Source organism: Manis javanica, chromosome 7 (genome assembly GCF_040802235.1).
Source record: "Manis javanica isolate MJ-LG chromosome 7, MJ_LKY, whole genome shotgun sequence".
NCBI classification, from domain to species: domain Eukaryota; kingdom Metazoa; phylum Chordata; class Mammalia; order Pholidota; family Manidae; genus Manis; species Manis javanica.
The window spans coordinates 119,837,793-119,863,278 of NC_133162.1; the positions used below are offsets into that span (position 1 = coordinate 119,837,793).

Here is a 25,486-nt window from a genome sequence, read left to right on the forward strand (position 1 = left end):
TCTTGGGGCAGTTATTATACATCTCTAGTAGTTTACAGTGTCTGACACACATTAGGTGGTTAAAACATACTTATTTTGAGCTTTGTGTGCATTTTCCTGGAGTAATGAAACTCTTATCTTGATCCCAAATTGCAACACCTATCTAGAAATCATGATAGGATTCTGATTGGGTCATTAGAATCTTGAAATAAAAGTAATTACCTTAAAATTATCTTTAAAATAATCTTATTGATTATTCACCAGGTACTTTTTATTTAATCATTCTCTAATAATTGCTTTAATGTAAAATGCTCAATTTTAAAAGAACACAGAAAATGGCTTTATTTTTGTGCAGTGGTCCATCTAGTGAAAGAGAGAAATAATGAAATATCTATTGTGTTTTTAAGCTATCATATACATCAGGATACAATCCTTTCTTTTTTGGTTCCCCTACCTTGGAGTCTGTATAATGTCTGTGGAGGTCGACCTCTGACATTTACGACTGTAGATATAACACAGATGGCAGAAAGGAGACATAGGGCCGAGAGCGAGTTCATATCTGCCCTGGGGAGCTCATGTGCTCTGTCTTCATGAAGGCAGGCCATAGCTGTGTAGTAAACATTTGTTTAAGGTTTAAGGCATGGGCTCCAGCAAATGGTAAAATAAAAGCTAGTTATTAGGTGGCAAAAGAAAGAAAGTGATGGGATTCAGGACACACTACCCCAAAATAGGGCATGTTGGCACACTGAATGTTTTAAGCTGAAGGAGTTTGAGAAGATGTCAGAAGCAGGAAGGTCACAAACCCTCCCATGAGATGCGCCCTCCCTCTTCCTAGAGCAAAGGAGCCTCCTCATCTCCCAAGACAAAAGGATGCCGGAGAAGCATCCTAACAAACTGGCCACACTAATGCTCCCCCAGTTCACTACACGGAATTCATAGTCCACAACTTGTCATATGCCTCCACGACCGTCCAGTCCTCATCAAACCTAATGTAAAAATACTCATATTTCACTGTTTTTTTTCGGGTCTTTGTTTCCCTAAGAAGGTCCCCATGTCATTTAAAACTCATACTCAGTAAACGTGAGCCTAAAAGGGTCAAGGAAAACTTTTTTCTCCCCTACAAAAGAATGTGAGAGAAAAAGAGACAGAGAAAGAAAGAGACAGAGAGAAAGGAAGAGAAGGAAGGGAGAGGAGAGAGCAAAGGAGAGAGAAGCACATAAGACAGAGTAGACATGGGCCAGCTGACTCCAGAAGATGCTTGTGTGACTTTGAGTGAGAATTACTTTTAATTCTCCACAGTCTCTCACGACTCCTCCATATAAGGACCAATAATAGTACCTACTGAAATAAGGTTATTTTAGGATTAAATGAGCAAAGTTAAATGCCTAATGCAGAAAAACAAGATATATGCTAATTATTACTATTACTGCTATTACAGAAATGTTGACTTTGAAAAGAATCTATGTGACTACAGTTAACATTTCCTCTCCTAGATGAATATTCCTGTGCATTTTATAGATGACCAAACAGATCACCTTGATCAATTACATAAAATCTTTGATGAATACCTCTTGGCTTCATCCATGGTCCTCTCAGAACAGTCTTAGGTGTACTTGGCAAGAATGACATTTCCTGGGATCCATCAGTGATATTTCCCAGTGCAGAACTGGAAGAGAGACAGTAATGATCCAGAACCATCATTTTTAGACTTCTTTCTTGGTGTTATTTATATAAGCTAAAGTTTAAGAAACTGTGAGACACCTTTACCAAGAAAAAGTTTAAACAAAAATCTTTTAGTGAATATTGCATTAGTTGCTATAGCAGATTTCAAACTGAGTGGTATTTCAAAAATGTCCATGGACAGGGTGCATTCTAAATAAGCCCTGTGAATTATTTCAAGAATAGCTAATATAGACTCAATAGTTTTTATATGTTCCAAAACATTTTCTGAAATTATTGCCAAAGAGTTTCACCAATCATAAACCAATCGTCTACCTCCCCAAGTGCCACACACGATCAAGATGAACTGCCTGAAAATGTCAATATTCATCCAGTTTGATGGAGAAAAAAAAATCTGGCATTCTAACAAAATTACTCTGCTTACTCTCATTCAGAAAAATCACTTCATAGGGAATTTTAAAACAAATTCCTCTAGGAAGTGTATCTTTGAAAGGGAATTATAGGATCAGAATTACAAAGCTATGTAGGACATTAAAAACACTTTCAGTAGAACCTACTGGCTACTACTCAGGTTCAGCAACAGATCCTGGCTGATTGCTCACGGACCTGGGCCAGTAACCTCACTGTGCCTCGATGTCTCAGCTGTAATGTGCAGACAATTATAGTACATACCTCACAGGGCTGTTGTAAGGGTATAATGAGTTAATATGTATACGATCCTTAGAATATTACTTCCAAATACTAAGTACTCAGAAGATGTTCTTTATTATCACTGTTCTTATCTAATCCAACAATATCATTTTATAGCTGAGAAAACTAAGAGCTGAAGACACCAAATGATTTAATCAGGCCACACAGGAGGGAAGCCGGGACCCGACCTAGGATTCCAAACTTCACATACATCTTTCCCCAATTCCCTGATATATGGTCAGAAGATAATTCTGTTTTTATTGATTCATACCTAAACCTCACCCATTGTTCTGAAACCTAAAAATTGCCAATAGTTAAAAATAATATTCTTTCCCCATCATATGCCCAAAGCCTGTCATCTTAGTAGTTGCTCTGTTGGTGAACAAGATGATGATTTCCTGGACAATTTAATTCAGAAGGGAGTTTGTTTAACAAGTCTCATATTTTAGAGCTATGAAAGCACATATCAATATTATTAAAAAATGGAATCTCAGAAATGAATGGTGGAAAATTAATTGTGGTGTTGCCTCACTGTGACTCATAACTGTGTTCTTGACATGTATGCTAATTACTTGATCATCTATTATAGCAGGGTCCTAATTTTATTCATCATTTTTTTGTCCTTCCTCTGGGAAATATATGGATGGCTCTGGCATGCATCTTCCTCTCATTTGAAATCCCCAAGACCAACAATCCATTTAATTATTTTTAGTAATGACTTTGGTGAATGCATTAGACATTCTGCCGTTTTACAGCTGATCCTGGATTTGGAGGTATTGTTTGTGCTGAGCTAGAACACAGCACCCGATGGTCTCTTCTGGTAGTGCCTGAAAGACATCTTGGGGATTTGCTGAGAAGCAATTTAGGTTTCTTTCCCCATTCCAAAACTAAGCATGGCTTTTTTATTTCACCTTATGGGTTACAACATTGGGAGAAGCAGAGGTTGACCGTGGCCACCGTTGATGCAAACAAAAATGTGTCTTGGGTCCCTTTCCCTAATGCACACTCCCATCTCGCCCTTCACTTCGGTTTCTCCCATTTCAGTGACACACTCAGGCCTTGTATCCCCTTAAAGGTATCATACATAACTTTCCTTTGTTTTATAATGCCCACAATAAATTTTTTTCCTGTCTCTATAAATTATTCTCTTAAGAGTTGTATTAGGTAATAAAGCTAATTAAATAATAGTGTTATAAAGCATTTAGAATAGTTTCTAACTAAATGATATATGTTACTTAGAATATAGGTGATTCTAATTAATTTATTTAATATAAATTCTACCTTACGGATATGTCTGTATTAAAACTTTTTTCTTTTTCTTTTTTTAAAATTTCAGCTTACAAGGAGTTTTAATGACATGCCCTAAAATGTAGGAATTTTTATACTAAGACTGTAAAGTGGATATTTTAGTAATCCTAAAAACACGTTTAATAGCAGTTACATATTCCACTTAATTTAGTCCTGTGTTTCACCCCTCAGGAGAAAGAAGTGTGCATTGGAGAAGTAATACTTCCCACTCTGTTCACTCTACTTTTCCACTATTATAGACTCAGACTCCCCATTTCTCTAGTTTTAATTGAGCCTGATTATGGAAACTTTACAAGGCTCGCCCTTGTCTCTACCCCTGTTCTCCCAAATACAGTGAAGATGACCTCAAGTAACTCCGGTTACACTCTGATGCTTGCCTGCAATGTAACATGGGCACCCACAGCAATGAAATCCTTCGAGCTGATAGGGTTATAACTGTTCTATCATGGGCTCCACAATCTCTATGACAGTCATCTTATTAAAACAGAATAATTTGCCCTCATATTCAGTTTTCTTTTGAGATTTTAGATGGATTGTATTATCTCCTTTTCTCTTCCACATCTCAGTAATAGAACTAGAAAGAGTATCACCAACTCAAGTGCACATACGTGGAGGTCCTTAGAATCTGGCCACTAAAAAGGCTCCCCAGCAGAGAAAGCACAATCCCAATGTTCTTCTCTTTTGGTAAAGCCAGAAAGGAGGAGAAGCTATTGCCATAAATTCATGAAATACCTGCACAATCTTCCCTGCCAATCCATATATTTCCCTTCTTCTCTCCCCCTCTGAGAAGCCTTCGGTGAAGTCCACCCACATGGAGCACTTCTCTACCCTGCATTGGCCGCTTCTTTGCACAGGCTGGTCCCAAGGAGCAGCTTAAGCTCAGGGTAAGACGGCTAGCTGCCTATATTTGGTTGTTCACCTAAACCCTCTGCAGCTCATCTCAGCTAAATGAGGGTAAATTTAGTCCTGGCAGTTGTTGGTACAAAACTTTCAAATGCCAAGAAAAGATATAAATTCAGTTGAAATATAGTTCCCTTCTATTAGGTCCAATATTTAATTAAGTCACTGAATGTTAAAGCTGGCAGGAACCCGAAATGACATCTAGAAAAACTACATCTTCATTTTACAGGTGAGAAATACAAAGTCTAAAACATGGAACATATTTCCTTGCTTTCCACCATGAGCAAGTGGCAGAAGCACTCTGCAAGGAAGGCATCATGGTCAGGGTGTAAACACAGGTAGGAAGGGGAGTAAAACACAGTTCCTCCCATAAAGAATCATTAGATCTGGAGATACAGGCCTGCCGGGGGTTAGCTAAGCTATTCCATGGTACTGCTGCCTTGGTGACCAATTTTTTTTTTTTTTTTTGGCCAAGTATTCTCCATGGACCTTCAATCGGCATTAGCTCCTCTGTAAGCATGTGCCCTAGATGACAGCCCACAACATTACAAATTTAAGTCCTTGATACAGCTTGCCAGCAGCCCTTATGATCAACAGTCTCCCTGGCCTCCCAGAACCTTGCCCTTGTGTACCCCTGAACATAAGATCCCCATGGGCTTACCAAAACCCCACTCCTTTGGCTTAAATTGACCAATCTGGCCTTCTTAGCCCAGGAATCCCAAAGTACTCTATCCATGGACCCTAATAAAGGCCTGTGCCCGAGGTCCTGCCACTCTCTCTGTCTGCACTCTGCCTTGACTTCCCCATGTGGCCCCTTAGGGCATACTGGATACTTTCTTTAGGACCTGCAAGTAATGAACTTCTCTATTTCACTTTCTCTGTGATCTGTTGTTGAACTACAGCTCATCATCCAGTAGCCTGTGCTCCACTTAACATGTATCAATATGCAGATTCATTAGAGCGTCTTTCCTTGAATTCCCGTTATCACTCCATTCAAGAAATAGTTGTGGAAGTTGACCTTCTTCCATTTCTTCACCTGTGAGCTAGAGATACAAACATAAACATGACAGTTCCCTTCTGTTAGTCTGTAAGTATATTAAGAGAGGGAAGAATAGTTTACAATATATTAAGTGTCTAAGTGCTGTATTAAAGGGATATACAAAGTATTTTAGGAGTCGTATAAATAGAAGGATTATTTCAACTTGTTTAGGTTCAAGATAGGATTTAAATAGAAAATATTTGAGTTGAACCTTGGAGAAGTCAGACTCTATCAGCACCAGATTGAAGATTTCCTGGGGAGGGGCAATTTTCAGTCTATTAAGTTAGTTTTCAGAAAGGACTTGTGGTAGGCAGAATAAAACGACTGTCCCAAAGATGTCCACATACTGACCCCCAAAACCTGTGAATGTGTTACATTGCATGGCAGGTGAGAACTGAGGATGGAATTGAGGTTGCTAATAAGCTGACCTTCAGATAGGGGGAGTATCCTCCATTACCCAGGTGGGCCCCATGTATTACAAGGGACCCTAAAAATGGAAAAGGGAGGCAGAAGTCGGAGTATACTGCAATGTGAGAAGGAATGTGCCTGCTATTGTTGACTTGGAAGATGGAAGAAAGAGAACTAAAGCTAAGGAAAGCAAGAAGCCCCTAGAAACGGGAAAGGCAAGAAAACAAATTCTCCCCTAGGGTCCCTAAAAGAGGAGTGTAGCTCTGCCAAAACCTTTATTTTCGCCTGCTGAGATGCAGGTCAGTACTTCTGACCCACAGAACTGTAAGACAACAAATGTATGTTCTTTTAAGCCACTAAGTTCGTGGTGATTTGTTAACAGCAGCAATAAAAAACTAACAGGACTCCACTGTTATTAGTTAACTGAAATAAGTCACGTCCTGCACTGCCACTCGGGCAGGATTTACACCTGTGCAGAGAGAGTGAGTAAGAGAATCAAATGTGTTCCCTTGCTTTTCAGTGTCCTGTCTCTTGTTCCAAGCACACAGCCCACGCCAGTCGAAGCTGTAAGGGTAAACATTGCTTTTCGCTCTTCCCTTCTTCAGAAAGCAAGACTGCCCGGTGGATAGACTAAATAAAGTCTCTGCGGAATTTCCCAGCCACAGGCTTTGCCCCCAGCCAAGCAGCCATTGTGAGCTCTCTGCTTGGAGAATGGCAGGACCCCAGGAGAGCGCCCTGTTAGTCGGCTTCCTTCAGGCCCAGGATACTGGCTGCATAAAATGCACTGGGCTGCTTTCTATCTCCCTGCTGTTTCTTGTGGTCTGGAAGTCTGCATTCCCCGATCCCCGCTCCTGTCTGTGTTTTCAGTCATTGCTTCAACCTGACGTCTGGAAGGGGGTTTGTCATAGCCTAGGTTCCCCCCCAGCTGAGACAAGACCTGGAGGGTAGGCAGTGACCCGAGGGAAGAGGACTGGGGCCTAGGGAGAGTGAAAGCGGGAAGGCGGGACACCAACGCGAAGCCTCAGGGCCCACCGGACTGGAAGGCAGGAGGGGTTGCCCGCGCTGTTGTAAGCCCCCTGCCCCGCTGGTTTGTGCAGGCTGCCCAGGCCCAGCAGGGGTCCCGCGAGGCGCCAGGGAAGCCAGGGAACAGAATGTGAGCAGACCGGTGCTACAGCGAGGCCCGGGGCCCTGCGTCTCCCCCACTCGCATCTGGTTGCCGCAGCCACGGCCGGGGGGACGAGGAAGCCAGGAGGGCAGTGAGTGAGCTGTGTGCTACAGGGGGCCAGCCGCCGCGTGACTGCTGCTCACTGACCCGCAGTGCCGCCCAGACCTTCGGTTTTCGGGTCGCCTGACTCCCCGGTCAGGCTCTCAGCCTTGCTTCCAGCACCACCACATCCATGACCTCCAGGCTTCCCAAAACCTCTCTAAACATGGCTCTCAACTAGGTCTCCAAAACACAGCAAACGCAGGAGACAGGGTCCTAGACCATCAGAATCAACTGCACTGCGTGTAATTCCAAGTGTATGCTGACTCACAGGGGCAGATTCGCATTCTTCCAACCCATGAAAACGATAAATATCGTCGCTTCTCAATACAATAAACAGGTAAACAAATCTTGGCATTTCACAAATCAATGTGCACTTTCACAATGTTACATTTTTCTGTTTCTTTACTGTATCTTAAGGAGGATTTGGTGACTTTGATGCCACAAGAGTAAAAAGGCATGGTGTACTTGCTCAAAGCTGGCAACTCCTCTGAGCCTTATTGAAATGATCAAACAAGTCCAATCTGAAGGATCATTTTTAACATTTTTTTCCCTCAACATTCTTTGCAGCTAACCAACGTTTAAGGGTCTTAGCAGAGCCTAACAGCAGAGAACTGAGAGTTAATGTAAGGATATATAGAGGTCTCTAAATGAGCAGTCCATTTGAACGGAATTCCATGACCATCTTCTAATTTGTAAAAAAAACAAACTTGTTCCCTCAGAGTCCTCTTGGAGGGTTTCTGTACAAATGTCTTGAGAAGTGTCCTCTCTCTGGCCCTTAAAGGGTGGCAGGGCTGCTGGCTCCCTGGAAGCAGGCTGCTGCCATCCACTGCTTTTGATCTAATGACTCCTGCCAGACCATGTGCAAAGCTGCTATGCTAATTTTTTCCTCGGAGCATTCTCTGTCCCCGGTGGCAGAATCCTTACAATGTGCAGAAGCCTTTTGTTTAACTGGCACAGGAAGCTCGGAAGGTTACTGTTAATTGCATGGTACATATTGATTACCCTTGCTCCCGGAGTTGATAATTTTGCATATGGCAAGTCAGACTAGACATATCCCGACTCCTCACAAAGAACCAGCCTCCTTTATATTTTTCAGTTCATTTTCCTTCCTCCTGCCTGGCTGCTTTCTTCCCTCCCTCCCCCCTCTTTCTCTTTCTTTCCCTATTTCTTTTTCCTTCTTTCTCTCCCTGCCTCACTCCCTCCTTCCCTACCTCTTTCTTCCTCCTATGACTCCTGCTATTCCTTCTTTCCTCCTAACACCCTTGTTCCTTTTCTCCCTTCCTCCCATCTTTGTCTCTTGAGCTCATAAACATACACAAAACCCAGAATGCTCTTTCCCTGCTCCTCATTCACGCATGAACAAAAAAGTTCCTAGAGATGAAGAGAAGCCCATTTAAAAAGCAGACATCAGATGCATCTTATACACTTAAATGTCATTTTGAAAAGTCACCAAGAATTAAACTGGATTTTATTTTTAAATACATGTTTTAGAGAGAAGAAAAAATTATTACTTATCAATTAATTAGCTGCCTGGTGTGTTCAAAAAGAGTGGTGGAACATTCATGTGTAAATCTATAAAGGGAAAATCCTTGGAGAAGCTTATATGCTATGTAATTAGAGTTAATTAACACATTTGCTAATTGACTATTATTTAGCTCTCCAGCTGCTGAAGAATAATCCATAGGTCTATTAAATATTAATTAGCAAAAGTCTATTGTCTGATCCTGTCAGATTCTGTATTGATGAGATTTTTACAAGTATAGCTTTATTAGGCTGAGTACCAACTAACACACAGTACTTGGTATTACGGATAAGAAAATAAGAGCCTCATAATATACAGAGAAACCCTGTATTTCTGTCAACTACTTTTTCTCCTTCAACTGATTATATTGCCAAAAATAATAGAAATAAAATGTTCATCTCTGTTTGCATACAATCTTGAGATTTATGTGGTTCCTCTTAAATCAAATTCTTGGTGTTTACTGTGCAGCTGACATGAGACCCTTTAGAAAACTAAAGGAAAACTAACCTATAATTGTAGAAACTTAAATGTTCTCTGTACTTTTTCATAAATAGCTTTATTGAGATCTAATTCACATGTCACACAGTTCACTCCAAGTGTATAATTCAATGGCTTTTGACATATTACATTACTCATTTAAAAAATGTTTAACTGAATCCAGTTTTTAAAATATGTGTAACATAAAATTTGCCATTTAAGCCACTTTTAAGTGTACTATTTTGTGGCACGCGTTACATTCATAACATTGCTTGACCTTCCATAGCTTTGGTTAGGCCAGTTTGTCTTAAGTCTCCAATGACAGATGGCACAATCTGGGAACAGATCCATCCACCCTTCCTACTCTAAAGAGCTCAGTTTCCATGTGGCTGAATATCTCCCTGCTCAGTCGGCAGTACTGACTCCCACGTTCTCTGACTGGGAACTACTCTGAGCAACACTTCTCTGGGTTGTTTTCTCCTTCTTTGTTAGCTCTGCCTCCAGTGCCCACAGTTGGCCAAGCAACTCTACTGAACCAGAGCCATCCACCCCCTGTCTCCCTCCCAGGTGGAGTGCCTCTGCAGGTTCCGGTTTGGCCAAAGAGCCAGAAGCACCCCCAGGCATCCCAAGACTTCATTTGCCCCATACCACTTGTTCTCCTCTATCACTTGCTATCCGAAGTCCATCCTCACCCTTCTTCCAGAGGAAGCCTGCTAGACAACAATCCCGTCAAAGTGATCCCGGTGAAATCAATAGTGTAATTTAATAGCAACGTAGCATCCCTTTCACAGTTGTCCTGCACAAGGTCACCAGGTAATTAACTTAATGGAAAATTGTTCTCTTTCATTCTTTAGCAATCCTGGAAATACCAAAATACAGGGCACAGAAAAGCTGGTACTTTCCACAGAATTCTGTTGATAACTTTAATTTGTATTAAAATGAAAAAATAACTTTTACAGTATCAATTTTGTAGTTATAACATGAAGCTAGAATAATAATATCTCAGCAAGTTTTAAATTATAGAAAATTTCTTTCATGCACTCAGCTAAGTACTTCATAGTACATTTCTTCTTATCCACAAGAGTCACAGAGTTATGGATCATGACATTGCTGTTGGGAGCCGTGGTGCCACACAGATGGGAGTTTCATTTCTGGTTTCCCAACTTAAAAGCCATTGTCCTACAAAAGGTGTACTAGGAATTGTCACTTGGTGCCACCTAGAAATCACAGGCATAAAGGCCCATGGGTGCATACAGTCCCTGTGCTGGCAACATTCTCCAGAGAGGCGTGCTTAGGCGGGGTGCAACTGGGCACCCATGGGGTTGTGCTTCAGAAGGGGGCTTGTGAGGCAAGAGTGAGAGTGACCTCACACTGGAGAACAGACGTGTTGGTTCAGGCCCAGATAATCGGAGTTAAAGGCCATCTGTTTAGAGCAGTGCCAGGAAATAGTGGCTGCCCATTTCCCTAGTACCTGGAGTTCCTGGGTCAGGGGGAAATTGAGTCTTTGAAGAGCCCCTCTTGCCTGGGAAGAGAGAAGCCTCTAGTCCCAGCCAGTTTGTTGGAAAAACAGAAACAAAATCAAAACACTACAAAGAGCTTGTGGATGGTCCTACCTGTCTCCACAGCTGGGAAGCCATAGGTCAGCTTTGAATCTTTCTGTACCTCAGTCTGGCTGTCGTTCGCATGGACGTTGTAACAGTACTTTGCTAAGTGTTCTCGTGAAACTAAAGTTATGTATGTAAAGCACTTAGTCCTGAGTCTGGTACCTTTTAAAAATGAAATAAATGTTGGCTCCATTATAAGCTCACTTGACTGTTGAGGAAACAAGGCTCTGAGAAGCTTAATAAGGTGACTTCAGTCATTCAACCAGTCAATGGTATCAAACCCAAATCTGTCTAAGGGATGGCTCTTATCTCTATGCTCTGTTGTTTACCCTTCTCACTTACTGCCATGTTCCTGATGAACTCACCCCATTTTGTGACCCTAATGTGTCAGGAATCTTCATCTGGTCATCCTTGACTCCGTGGTCAGCTTCCTGGTCCAACTCCTAGGCAACTGCAATTATACACTTCTATAATGGGATTGGGGCCCCGGCACTCATTCCTGCCCACCCTTAGCTACCTGCAGTCTAAACTATTTACTGTTATATTTTTATCTGTGGCTTCTGACATCATATTAGTTACATTTCATCATAATATCATAATCTGTCCCCTCCTACTAGGCTATAAACTCCATGAGATCTATGATCCACTTCAAGCACTTGCAACAGAACCTGGAGCATAGTAAGTACAATAATAAATCTTTCTTTAATGAATGAATGAATTTTAGTCCCAATACTGTTAAGCTGAAATTGTGAAATTATTTACTTTGTCATTATGGAAATACTTTTTACATCAAACACTCGTTTTCCCTAAATTTTGTTGCCAAGATCAGACGGTAGCGGTAGAGAGGGATGCAATGATAAATTTACTCTGCATGCTGGCCACTCACATATTTTTGGTTGAATTTGTTGATGGTAAAGCTAAACTGAGGAAGTAAATACCATGCAGCAAGTTAGGGGTGAGTTTATATTATTAAAGGTTTTTAAGACCCTTAATAAGATTTCTGCAGGGCAATCCTAAAAACTTCTTACTCATTCAAAAGAACAAAGCTGGGTGTCTCTTTCTGTGGACCAATGGTCTAAGCTCATAGTTTACTCAAAAGTGATTGATATACCCATAATAAAAAGACAACATAGAGAAACCAGGGCTCCATGTACCATAGATCATTTGATTGATTATTAAATGGGACCCCTAGCAATTAGATGTGGCAAAAAAAACATTGATTATGAAAGTCTGGCCAATATCTAGGTTTGCAAAAAATAGTCGGGGGAGAAAAACACATAATAGAGTATTGATTTTACCCTTGGGGAAAGAGTAAGACTGCAAATAATAAAAAATGTTCATCTAAGGTGAATTTTGACATATCACAAGGGACCACTGGCTAATCAGGATCCTTATCCTCCCATTGGTTTAGCATGAGATTTTACTTGTGAAGTGTCATTACAATCTCCATGTAATTGTGCATGTAATGGTTAAACAGCGTAATAGCAAGAAGAACATTTGAAATCTCAAGTCCTATTTGAATTGAGGGCAGGGAGGCCAGGTAAATGGGTGGAATGTGGGACAAAAATTTGGGGGGCTACCTCTCTTCTTTTAACTACCTATGATATTGTCTAAGGATTTCACACATGGTTCAGGACTGCTACGGAAGTATCAAACAGAAGTATGCATTGTTGTGTCTGAAGATGATAGATAGCAAAGATATGTTTACTAATCGAAATAATATAGAATGAAAATATAAATCTCCCCCCAAGAAATCCATTTAGAGTAGGCCAAAAAAAAAGTCATCTAAAAATGTCAGAGCTTAAAATAGAAGATTTGTGCTCAGAGGAGAAATATCCTTAATATTAAGCAAGACTTATACCTCAGATTAGGAGGCCAAAGAGCATAGAGGGTAGGTGAGGTTACACACTGAGTCCAGAAACCTCACACTAGGTAGGGAGCTGACAGCTGCAACTCATGATCCTACCTTCTCTTGCCACTGTCCCTGACACAACCGCTATCCGTTGAACAAGAAACACTTCGTGTGAGCTTCCCAAGATCGATCAATGATCCAAACCATTCTCCATGTCAGAATTCCTCAAGGATTGGCTGTTCTACTTATTAATCTTCTCACCAGCTTAAATACTCTTAGATGTCTCCTGCTACTCAGAGTGCACTCATTTCTTTGCTAACATCAAATGGACTAGAACCAAATGATGACTTCCCCATCCTTCCTTCTTTTCCTCCCTATCTCCCTCCCATTCCTTGAGTCTGAAGCAGACAGAAAAGAACACTTAAAAGCCCCCTGGGGCAGCTACACGCCACTGTCTCCATTAACAGTAAGTTCCACCTTGGCGTGACATGGATAACACCAACCTTGAGAAAAAGAAAGTTAAGAAACTTCAAAATAGACTGACTGAATCTAATTCTATCCCTCCACACCCAATACAATAGTGCAACCACTGACCAGAAATAAAGAACAAAAATAGAGAGTATTTGAGAAAGTACAGTTGGGATAGAGAAACGTGGATCCAAAAAACACTGCCTTGTAAAATCTCTCTTACCTTCTATGCCTCCACTTCAAATGAACACTAACTTACTAATTCATAAACATAAATATCCTTTATGAGAGCTGGATGGAGAAATAAACTGTGGTACATTCAGACAGTGAAACACTGTTGAGCTCTAAAAATAAATGAGCTATGAGGCCATAAAAAGACATGTAAGAACTTTAAATGCATATTTCTAAGTGGAAGAATCCAATCTGAAAAGGCTACATATACTGTGTGATTTCAACTATATGACATTCTGGAAAAGGCAAAACTATAGAGACAATAAAAAAAGATCAGGGGTTGCCAGGGCGAGGGGGAAAGGGAGGGATGAAGAGGAAGAACACAGATGATTTCTAGGGCAGTGAAAGCACTCTATTTAATGGTGGACAGATGTCATTGTACATTTGTCCAAACTCGTAGAATGTACAGCAGCAAGAGTGAACCCTAACTGTGATCTTTGACGAATAATGACGTGTCAGTGTAGGTTCATCGACTGTAACAAATGTACCACTCTGGTAGGAGATGGCGATAATGGGAGACTGTTCATGTATGGGGGTGCGGTGGTCTACATCTGTGAGGGATATGTTTCAAGACCTCCAGGGGATGTCTGGGTAATACCAAATAAAAATCGGTGGATGTGGATAATACCAAACCCTATACATACTATGTTTTTCTTATACCTACATATATATGATAAAGTTTAATTCATAAATTAGGCACAGTAAGGGATTAATAACAGTAACTAATAATAGAGCCATTATAGCAATATACTGTAATATAAGTGATATGAATGTGGTGCTCTCTCTCTCTCTCAAAATATTTTATTGTATTGTATTCACCCTTCGGCCCTTGCGATGATGTAAGATGGTAAAATGCCTACATGATGAGATGAAGTGAGATGAACGACAGAGGCACTGTAATGTGCCATTTGACTACTACCGACCTTCTGACAAGTCGGAGAGAGCTTCTGGACCACAGCTAACCACAAGCAACGAGAAGTGCAGAAAACAAAAGTGCAGCTAGGTGGGGACACTGTGTGGGAACTCTTAGGACCTTCCCCTTAATTTTGCTGTGAACCGAAAACTGCTATAAAAAAGAAAGCCTCTTAAAAATAATTTTAAAAAGTAACTTAAAAAACCATATGCTTTATGATACATAGGCCCTCTGGAAGGCAAAAGTGATCATCCTTTTTCTGTATATTAATAACATAAGAAGCAATCATTATAGAATCGGTCTTCAAAGGAACACTGCTGGCCATAGACTAAGGCACGCTCGTCTCTCCACGTGTCTCCTGCTGGCCACAGAGTCCCGGTAGGGGCTGGAGAGCCTTCTGGGATAAACACTGAAGACGGTGGACAATTGGTGTTGAGATTTGTATAGCTGCCTAAAGAGGCTACGATAAAAGAGAACTTGAAGGAGGAGCAAGGGGGGTCCCTGAAAAGAGGATTCACCAGAAATAAAGATGGAATTGCAGAGTGAACTAAACTCTGCAAGTAGTTTGTTGCAAAGGATAATAGATGCTTCTAGTACAGCTTTCAGCCATCCTGGGGTACGCATTATGGAAGGCAGAGGCTTGTGTGCTTTGAGACGACTGTCGCACTAAACCATGAAAGTATTCTGAGAAAACCATCCACGTAATGACATTTCCCTGTCCTTACTCCCCAGTGAGGGGTACACAGGAGTGTCCTTACCTCACTGAATTTCTGAGGATGGGCGTGGATTGTCCAGTTCTAATGGTAATGAGACAACAGTTATGGCAACAAAGCAGAACTGAAACTGGCCACTGGCTGGATTGGTCCTTGATGACAAAGTCACGGCAATTAGTGAGAGCAAGGGCCCATTTGCTGCCCATGTTGCCACCCGTTTAAGTGCCTGCAGAGGGTTCCTCTGCAAAAGACAGAATTACTGCAGCTAGGCAGGTGGAAATTAGAAGCTGCCTATATTTTGACTTTTATGTGCTTTGTACTCACCAGGTAATAAAACCTGAGACACAGGGATTGAACAAAATGGATCCTGAGGAAACAGCCTTAATGAATCCACATTATCTTCAGAGACTCCACTTAAAATCAGCAAGGTAGCAAGAATGTACTTAGAAGTGCTCAAATGTGTGGGGGAAGAAACCTTTCAAACGTATTGCTGTCTAAATTATTACTCTAAAGGCTAACTGTTGCTTAGGTTGTGGTCCCTCTCTTAGCATGGTGTGTGTTTACACGCTGTAAACAAGCTGCAACTTATCATAGCATTTTTTGTTACTTGTTACCAAATGTCTTGGTATTAATTTATTCATTAAGTTTCCTTATTCCTTCTGATGTCGGAGCATATGCAGGGCTGGAGTTACTATTGTTGCAGTAATCTTTTATTCAAATAATCAGATTAATATTTCAATGATACAGAGCAATAAAGGAAGCACTTCATTACCTTCAGGCTGAAGATTTTCAGAGGGATAAAAGAAATAGGAAGAAAAAAAGTTGTGAAATGTGCTGTTGAAAATCCAACACAACCCACATGATTGGGCGGCTCTCCTGCCAAGGGCTGTTCTTGCCCCTCATTATAGAAATGCTCATTAATGTTTAATACATGCTGGAAGAGAGAGTGGTTTTCTGAGCTGTGGGCTGTAAGATTGGTATTGTCTTCTTTCCTGATATTTACAAAGCTTCAGGGCTCAAGTGACATTTCCATCCCACTTGCCATGTTCTCTCCACAGCTGATTCCTTAAAGGCAGAGAACAGGTTGATTTTCCCATCTGCTCCCTACCTCTGATCTCCAGGTTTGGCAAATTAGTTTTCAGACAAATAAAAAATATTTTGATTATAAATCCTTGTTTATAATGTCCCCCTGGGAAGGGAGTAATCAGCCTTAGACTATCAGGCAGGCCATCAGTTTAACCACAATTTGAGTATTGCAATCTGGTCAAACATAATTTCCTCTGTTGTTAAATATTATCTGTTTTTTTTTCTTTTGTTCTTCTCTTCAAAATCTCACTGCCCAAATAATATTTTAAAGGATCAATCATTGTAAGGTTACCATAACCACTGGAAAAATCATGTTTTTGCTTTTTTCTCACATCAAAAAATGAGCGTGAATTCACAAACAGTGTTATCTTTTGCAGCCTTGTAAAAACATGCAGTGCCTGTGTATTTGGGTGACTCTATCTTTATAACTGTTATATAAATATGTATGTAAAGTGGCACAAGTACAAAATCAGACCTCTTACGTTTTATTGAAAAGGAAAAACTAGCATATGACTATAGAATGATTTGGAACCATCCTAAACCAACTGAAATAACAAAATATTTTTAAAAGAGGGATTGTAGTAATGTTGATTTACCTATGACTATGATTAAACAGACTAAACCAATAAACTGTTCCCAGTGTACCAGTAGGTCTTTTACATTTTGGAGAACTTTTCAGAATTCTGGGAGGCAGATAAGAGCAGCAGAAGAAGCTACTTGCACGGAGACCCTTGGAGAACAGGAGTTTATGCACTAGCGAGCAAAAATATAGGCAGTAAGAGAAAAAAAGCAATCAAGCAATGAAATCAATAACATTACTGAGAAAGGAAGGCAAGGTGTGCCTCCCTTCCCCCATCCATTAGGTTTATCTTCAAAGCAAGACTGAGGCATGAGCTGCAGATGCTAAAAAATATTCAGGCATCTACGTGACTCGTAGAGAGCCTGGCCTGGAAGGCAGAGGCACTGCAAAGAGCTGGCGGAAATGCCAACAACTTAAACCAGGAAATGTGACTCAAGGAAGCCAGACTTGTCAGTAAGAGAGAGATGCAGAGATCAGATTGCTGGTGGAGCTGGAAGTACGGGCCTCTCATAAAGATAATAACCTATACAAAAATATACTAAGTGAAAATGCCGATTTAATTCACATTCCGACGGTTCGTGATTCCAACGGTTCGTGATTAAAAAGGGAAAAAAGCTGGGCATAGAAGCCACAGGGCATAAATCTGCAAAGAAGTAAAAAGCTAACCTTTTCAAACAATATGGCTTCTCTCTCACTTACCAACTTTACATTTCCCTGTATGGCCCCAGAAGATGACTGGTTAGCCAGAGACACGTAAGATTCCTCAAAGGAGGAACAACCTAAGACAGGCACAGTCGCAGGGGGGCCATCAGGTGAGAAATCGGGGAACAACAGTGGTGAAGCTTAGAACCTCACCCCCCCTGTTTTGAGAGAAAGCTTCTGCATCCGTGGATGTCTTATTGCCCTTGTCTTAGCTCGGATTAGCACATAGTCTACAGGCACACACCTGATCATCTACAATTGCTCTCTTACAACACTAAACTATGTTTTCTAACTTTATCTTGCATCTACCTACCACTTCAGCATTTTATTAAAAATAAAAATAATAATAATAATAATAAAGGGAGAAATGTGGGATCCACATATAAATCAAGTATAAAAGTCAAACAAGTATTCATATTTGACCTGATTGTTTATAGTTCATAATGCGTGATCAAAACCGAAAGTTTCTGTGATGAATGCCCTTGTACTGTTCACCATGTAAGAACTTATTCACTATGTAAAAATTCATTCACCATGTAAGAACTTGTTCGTTATGCTTCAGAAGATTGGAGACTGACGAGAATTAGGCCTGAGATGGATTAATGATTGTGCATTGAGCATTGACCCCCCTATACAGAATTTTATTGTTGTTAACGACCATTTGATCAATAAATATGAGAGATGCCCTCTCAAAAAAAAAAAAAAAAGTTAAGTAGACTAAGGGATGGTAGCCTCAAGATTCCTGTCAGAGCTGGGAGATTCAACAACAGAAATTTCTTAAGTAACAATTCTCATATTTAGAAGTCTAGAAAGTCAGTTAACAAACATCAAAATCAAATAACAAAAATAAAAAGGCAAACAGTTATCATGTCATAAAAAAAAGTGTGTATCAATCTTTTGCAATTAATAAAAGTAACAAAAACATTTTAAAAAAGGGAAAAAAGCAAACAAAAACAAAACAAAACAAAATCTTATGCATGTGTTACATTTCCTATTGAGTGGGAGAACAAATAGGGAGGGGAGCAGGGGGGAATAAATCATCAAAAACCAAATCCCATTAAAGCAGTTCCCAAAGAATTCCTCCAGAAAACAACAGCAGCAACGAAAAAGAAGACTTGATACAGGAATTGTATAATACCTGGGATATTTTAAAACAATGCATCCGCAACAGAATGCACGCAGGACAGAATAAAAAGAGCCCTGGCGACAGAGCAACCAGTTTGGAGAACGTAGCTGGTGGGGAAAGGAATTTAAGGGAAGAAGTGCATATGAGAATCGGTTCAGGGGACAAATCTTCCGAATTGAATATGGAGGTGAAGATGAGGAAGCCAGGAGTTTCCAGAGCTCCGGCATGTTATTACGTGGCTCCTGTGGAGAGGGCCCTGGGCCTCCACTCTCGCTGGAAGCACCATTTCTGCAGAGGCCCTAGGGTAGCCCTATGGGTATGTGAGACATTTTCCCTTCTCTCCAACTACCTAGGTAGCTTGTATTTGTAAGTGAAGGCCACTTTTCTTGGCTAATGAGCTGGATGGTGAAGAAAATTAGTAACTTTAGTAGTAAAACAAACCCAAGCGAGACCTCAGATTTAGAAGCTTGCCAAAATCAAGGATGACTCCGCTTTTAGGACTTGGTTTTATTTTCGTTCTCTGAAATAAGCAATGAACACCTATGAAGCAACATATGTGAAGCTTATTTATCAAAAGTACTAGTGTACTAGTAAAACAGAAATAACCCAGCTTTCCATCAATAGGGAGCTGGCTAAATCAATTACTGTACACATGTGCCATGAAAAATTACTACGCAAATCTAAGGAAAAAATGACAAAGCTCTTGATATACTAATGAAAGATGTCCAAGAGATATCATTAGGTGAAAATAACAGAATACAGGAGGTCTATAGTGTGCTATATTTGATGGAAGAAAGAGGGGAAATAACAGTACATATGTACATTTCCTTGGTTTTGCATAAATAAATTCTGGAAGGACACTCAGTAATTAATAATATGGTTACATGTTGATAACAGGAAAATGGGTGGATGAGGATAGACGTGGGAGCTAAACTTTTTACTGTATACCACTTTATATTGAATATTTAATCATGTAAAAGTATTCTCTATTCAAAAATTTTTAAATAAGCAGGAAATAAAAAATAAATACAAGCTTTAGTTAACAGGCTATTTAAAAGTGCTGTATTTAAAAGTTTTGTGGTTGCTGTTTTCCTGTCACATTATTAACTAAGAATATTCCTATTCATTTTTTGGTTGTATGAATTACTTGTATGGATCACTGCTTGCAAATGTCCACTCACATTTTGTGGGTAGATGCAGAAAGTTTTTCCCCATACACTGATGACTGTTTCAAAAGAGAGTTTTCTGACCTTAGTAACCACCTCTCCAGAAAAATTGGCCATGGTAAGGCCCAATTTTAACTCTGTTCTGTCATTCCAGGGAATTCAAGGGGAGCTTCCTTTCTGCTCTTGAATAAACAGTGCTCAAGATGGAAGCACTCACTCTCCCAAGGGAAACTCACACAACTGTGTGAATGTTACGTTTTGCATTTATTATTATTAGCGACTTATTTGCCATAGTTTTCATAATTGCAATTTCTTTCTCTAATGGAGAGAAAAAAAACAATTATTGATCGGAAAAAGAATCCAATGTATTTAGACTGGAATCTGACCCTTGGGCCTTCTCTTGACCCTTCTCTTAGAAATCTTTGTTTATACATTTCTAAACGGTCATTATTTTGAAAGTGTAAACTCCACTTACCATTGAAGAACTGATTTGAATCTTATTACTGGTGTAGTAATATCACATAGTTCTTACTTGGCATCCACCTATTTTTATATTAAATTTGCCTCCCCTTGTCAGCACTGATCTCACTGGTGACTTTTAGGACCTTATAACTTAAATTTCTTGGGATGGTTTCAAGGTCTGTTTCTGTTTCAGATGTCTGTTGTGGGAAAATGAAGTGGAATTTATGGTATGATACATAAAGCAATTTGTCTGCATTTGGTTGCAAGAATCAGAAATCTGAACTAAAATTGGCTTAAGCAAATATATTGATTCACTTAAATTAAAATTTCAGCTGAAGGGAATGACTGGATCCCTGAGCCAAGGGTTTGTGGCATCACCAGAATTCCATCTGTCTTTCTCTATGATTTTCCTGATTCTGCTCCCTTCTTATATCAGCCTTGCCAGTAGACCGACTTCATGCAGCAAAAAATGGCTGCAAGCAGTTCCCAGCCTCACCTCCACACCTTACCTTTTACACTGTTATACTGCAGAATAAAACAACTCCCACATTTCAATGGCATGTATTGCCAAGAAATAATTTTCCATTCACTATACATTTCCACTGTAAGTCAACTGTGGCTCTCTTTTACACAGTCTGCATTGCAGGCCCCCAGCTGATGGAGCAGCCCCTACTAGGGCCAGTGCTAGTGTTCCAACAATGCGGGAAAACAGAACATAGTGGAAAGACATGACAATTCTTAAAGTTCCTGCTCAGATGTGGCACACATGATTTCCTCTGACACATCATAGTCACATGGCCAGCCTGAAGTCAATGGAGCCGGGAAATATAACCCTACATTACCTAAATGAACAAAAGCACCTTTGCCCCAGATTTGTACTGATGAATGAGCTAAGGTTATACACTCAATGGCTGAACTATCACTGTGGACAGAGAAACGGAAAGCTCTGATTGGCTTAGCTTGGGTCACAAGATACACCCTTGAAACTGGCATTCAACTTAGCTTCCTGGACCCAAAAGAAACCCCCAAAGAAAACTGGAGGTCTTTGTGGCAAGGTAGGAGAAATGGTTGCTAGGGATGAAGCCCAGTATCCAGACAGATTATATTTTAAAATATTTACAGCAAATTTCTTGTAGGTAATTTAATGATTGCTAATAATTAAAACAAAGAAGAATTCTACCATGCCATCTTTCCAAATCTGAAGTCACCCTGGCATGGTTTGTTCCCCAAGTTGATGAAAAGAATATAGATTTTGGGCTTAGAAAGACCCAAGTCTCTGTTATTTATTGGTAATACTTAAAAGTGTTATAGTAAATGAGACAATGTACACAAAGTGAGAAAAACCTAGTAGAGGCTCCAAAAAACTGTTCCTTCCCACTCAGAAGGCCTGATAGAAACTGTAAAAAACTGCACATAGTGGTCAGGCATGCCTTCTTTTAATGAAGAAACACTAATTAAATTGAACAGTATTTCAGTAAATTGAACGGTATGAACAGTGCCTCAGCTGCTCCTTAACTCAAACAAAACAAAACAGTATTTTGCTGTTGATAAGGTCACTGCATCAACGAGAAAGTACAAAACTCATACTCTTTTCAAAACTGAGGGGAAAAGAAAGTGGAGGGAATTTAAAGACTTCTTTATCACTGGCAACTTATTTATGAAAAGAAATGGAAATAAATAAACTGTAAAACCCATTTGTATATTTCTGTCATTATACAACTTTCCCTAGAGAAGATCGTATTACATTGTGTACACGATTTGGTTTTACACAAAGCCTCCTTTCCTGCAATTAATATTTTATAGATAGTGCTTGAAGACCATTAAATAAAGTGTAGAAATAAGGCTTCAGAATGACTCATCAGTTAATTATACATGGATATCTATTTAATCTTCACCAAGTACAAGCTGATGCAATTTTATCTTCATTGCTATTTTAAAACTGGTGTATATAGTACATGTCTATGAATCAGTGGTCCTTATATGCTCTTTGTGGCAAGGCAACAATGCAGCCCCCTAACATCAGTTCAAGCCAAGGTATGAATGGTAGCAAAGCCCAGCTAGAAATTATGATTATGGATTCATTCACTCTATGAACTGATTGTCTAAAACTTTGTCTACCCATCCCCCAACTGACTGAGTATTCCCAAAGAAAAGGCCTATTTAAGACGAAGCACCGTAGATTAAAATGTGAACATTAAAAGCAAAGGAATTGCAATGTCAGTTATATAATGAGGCCCCTGTTACTTTGAGCACTTCTCTTCCCACGTGAACACGTAGCAGAGAAATCGGCAGCTTCCGTAGCCGTGGTAACCACACCGCCCAGCCTGGAGAGCGAACGTTTCCTGCACAGGTTTTGGGCTCCTCTGGCGCTTTGTAGATTCTGCTAATGTTAAGGCCTCTCAGAGTCTCAACTTGGTGAATTCATCCAGCTGGGAAAATTAGAGCTGTGATCAGGAGACAAAAGGAGGCTTGCTTTGTTCTGACAAAAGTAGGAAAACAGCCTTCCCTTGAGGCAGACGTGCTCCTAATGGCCACTCACAACAGCGTCACAAATACTAGCAAATACTTATTATGCATACTCTGTCTAAATTCTCATAAAAACACAAAGCCAGTTTACCGGGGTCAGCCAACCACTGCATTCGTTGCCCCCAAAGCTTACAAATTTAAGATGAATGTCAACTCATCTGCATGTTACATAGACTCAGAATTGTTGCCATGCTGAAGAGTATTTATTAGACATTTGCTGAATATTGTAATGCAGTCTAAGCACCAAAATCTAGATGCGGCTATATAATTGATTTTTTTTCAACAGAACAAACCAGCATTCAGAAGTGAACACATTTCACATTATTTTTATCTTATATATTTTACATTTTTTAAATTCCTTTTTGTACATTTTTGGGAAAAGAGTAGAGTATGAAACAAAATAAAAAGGAAATACTCTTCCTTACCTAAGGGTTATACCTGATTTGTCACACATTTGTAGTTGACTTACATCACCACTGCTCAGGAAATCAAAGCAGAACGTGCTGTATCCCGGTAGCTACGTGGGAAATGGAAGCCTAACCTTTCTGCATGTGTCACAGGGGCTGAGAGGTGCCTCCGTAGTAACGATTCTCCCTTCCTCCCTTCTAACAGAATCTCTAGATTTGGGGAAACAACACTGTAAAAATTACATTCCTTTTGCAGAAGATGGTGGCCTTTCACTGGGCATGTTCCCAGAAAAGCCTTTAAAACAGGCTGGACATTGACATCCTTTTTCTTCTTGCTGGAGGCACTGCAGCATTTTATATCATCAAGTTGAGGGCCAGACCTGAGGGACTAAAGAACGGAGAGCCACAAAGAGCCACTGTGGCAGCTGTGAACTCCCTGACTTCTAACATCTTATTACATGAAAAATAAGTCAATATTCCTCATATTCAGGCCACTCTATTCAGGTCTCTTATAAGTGACTAAATGTACTTCCTAACAGGTACAGCATGAAATAACCATAGGAGGCTACAAGGATGTGTTGAAGACTCTCAAAGTTTTTAGAACTGAGATGGGAAAGGCTATGGAATGTGGCTTAATTTAAAGAAGATTTCATGGAGGAGATATATGAGTAGACTAAAAGTTGGACAGATGTGAGATTTATCTTAATAAAAAGTAAGAGGATGGTTTAAAGGTTAGGTGAGTGGGGAGCAGTTGGGGAGCTCTGAACAGCCTGGGCTGACCAGAACACAGAAGTCACATTAAGCCTTTATGCCCAAGAATTTGGTTTTTATTCGATGAGTAACAGAGAACGATTTAGATTTTTTGGAAAGTGACATAATGAAAGAAGTACTTGAAAAAAAATAATGTTAGGAAGCTGCAGGAGAGAAGAGAGTAGAGACAGAAGAGGGGCCCTCTGAGGTCAGCAGTTCTGAGGGGAAGGCTGAGATCTGTGACTGACGGTGGTAGCAAGAAGTGTCACTGGGGCAGAAAGAGCGCCCTGGAGGAAGTGACAGTGTTCAGGGGGCAGCGGGCACACAGTGGTGAAGCCAGGGGTTTCTGAGGAGTGTGGGCAGGCAGTTCACCCAAAACTATGGAGAAACAGACAGAATAAGGATGAGGCAGCTGTGCCAAGCTATGTTTCCCAAAGTGAGGTGAACCAACTTTAGTTGGTGTTTGATCAACTAGAAGAGAGAGTCAAATGGGAATTGTGCTTGCTCTGTTCCCAAGGTTCTGGCAGGGGGGTTCCCGCTGATGCTAAGAAAAGTATATAATCCATATACAAATAAAACAAATGGTAATTGACGAAAAGAGAAGCTGGAGGTGGGGCTCTGTTAGGCAGACCTAGAGGTACAGGGAGAAATAGTTAAGCATCAAAGGGTTACTGTGAGCCTGCACACTTGAGATGGTGTCTGGGTTCTAGTGATGCACAGGTTCTCCTGTGATGAATGACCAGTCAGAGGAATAATAAATCATGTAGCTGCACATTCACTCTGTCCCCATGGGTCTAGGAGAAGGCAGAAGCGCATTCTCAGAGTGCCCTCCAGAAAGTGGTCTGCTCCCTACTCCCCAGAGGACTGGGCACACCTGGGGTAAGGAGTGGAGCAGCAAGACACCCGCTGTTCTAGTAAACAGGACTTAGCATAAGAAAACAAGCAAACAAGCAAAAAAAACTAATGTGGAAAAGTGAGTAATGATATCAAAAAATTATGTCTAACATTGAGCAGTTTTACCACTATATTGATATTACATAAATGTTGAGGGGTCTAAAAAAATTAGAGTGATCTTAGAACTGCTCTCATCCTATATAATAGGATTTTAATTGTTTGCAATGTATTATCAACAGAATAGCTAGATATTGGTGAAATGAAGTAGAAAGAGAAGTGATTTTTATAAATACCACCAGCCATAAGCAGATTGTAGCCAAAACTTGCAGACTCTGTTGGACAAATATGTCTAAAAGAAATTCAAGAGTCACCCCCACACACTAGCAGGGAAAGAGAAGATGCTCACTGAACATCACTGAAACCAGAAACATTTAAATTATTACATTAACTCTCCTCTCGTAAATTTTCACAACAATTTCTGCCTTTTTTATATTAGCAACCTTTTGATTCCTCTTTCAAAGTTCTTCTCCAAATCACATTTTTTAGTTCAATATTACTAGAGTGAAAATGTAAGGTCTGATTTGATAAATAATATTTTCTATGAATAGGTAGAGACCATCTGCCTATGTAAAACTAGTATTTGCTATATGGTAGGCAGAATGGAGACAAGTTATGTAAACTTCTGGCATAATATCTATACTATTTCCTATTCCCAAGTAAAAATATTTTCAAAATA

The 25,486-nt window shown here is 40.1% G+C and overlaps 1 long non-coding RNA gene across 1 annotated transcript in view; it reads right to left on the reverse strand.

Moving 5' to 3' along the window:
- Nucleotides 1–25,486, reverse strand: part of LOC140850621 (uncharacterized) — a 279,666-nt gene that overhangs the window by 13,076 nt on the left and 241,104 nt on the right. Inside the window, exon 2 of the long non-coding RNA XR_012133568.1 lies at nucleotides 1,548–1,645. This is a non-coding gene — a long non-coding RNA (uncharacterized lncRNA). The remainder of the gene's footprint in view (nucleotides 1–1,547; nucleotides 1,646–25,486) is intronic.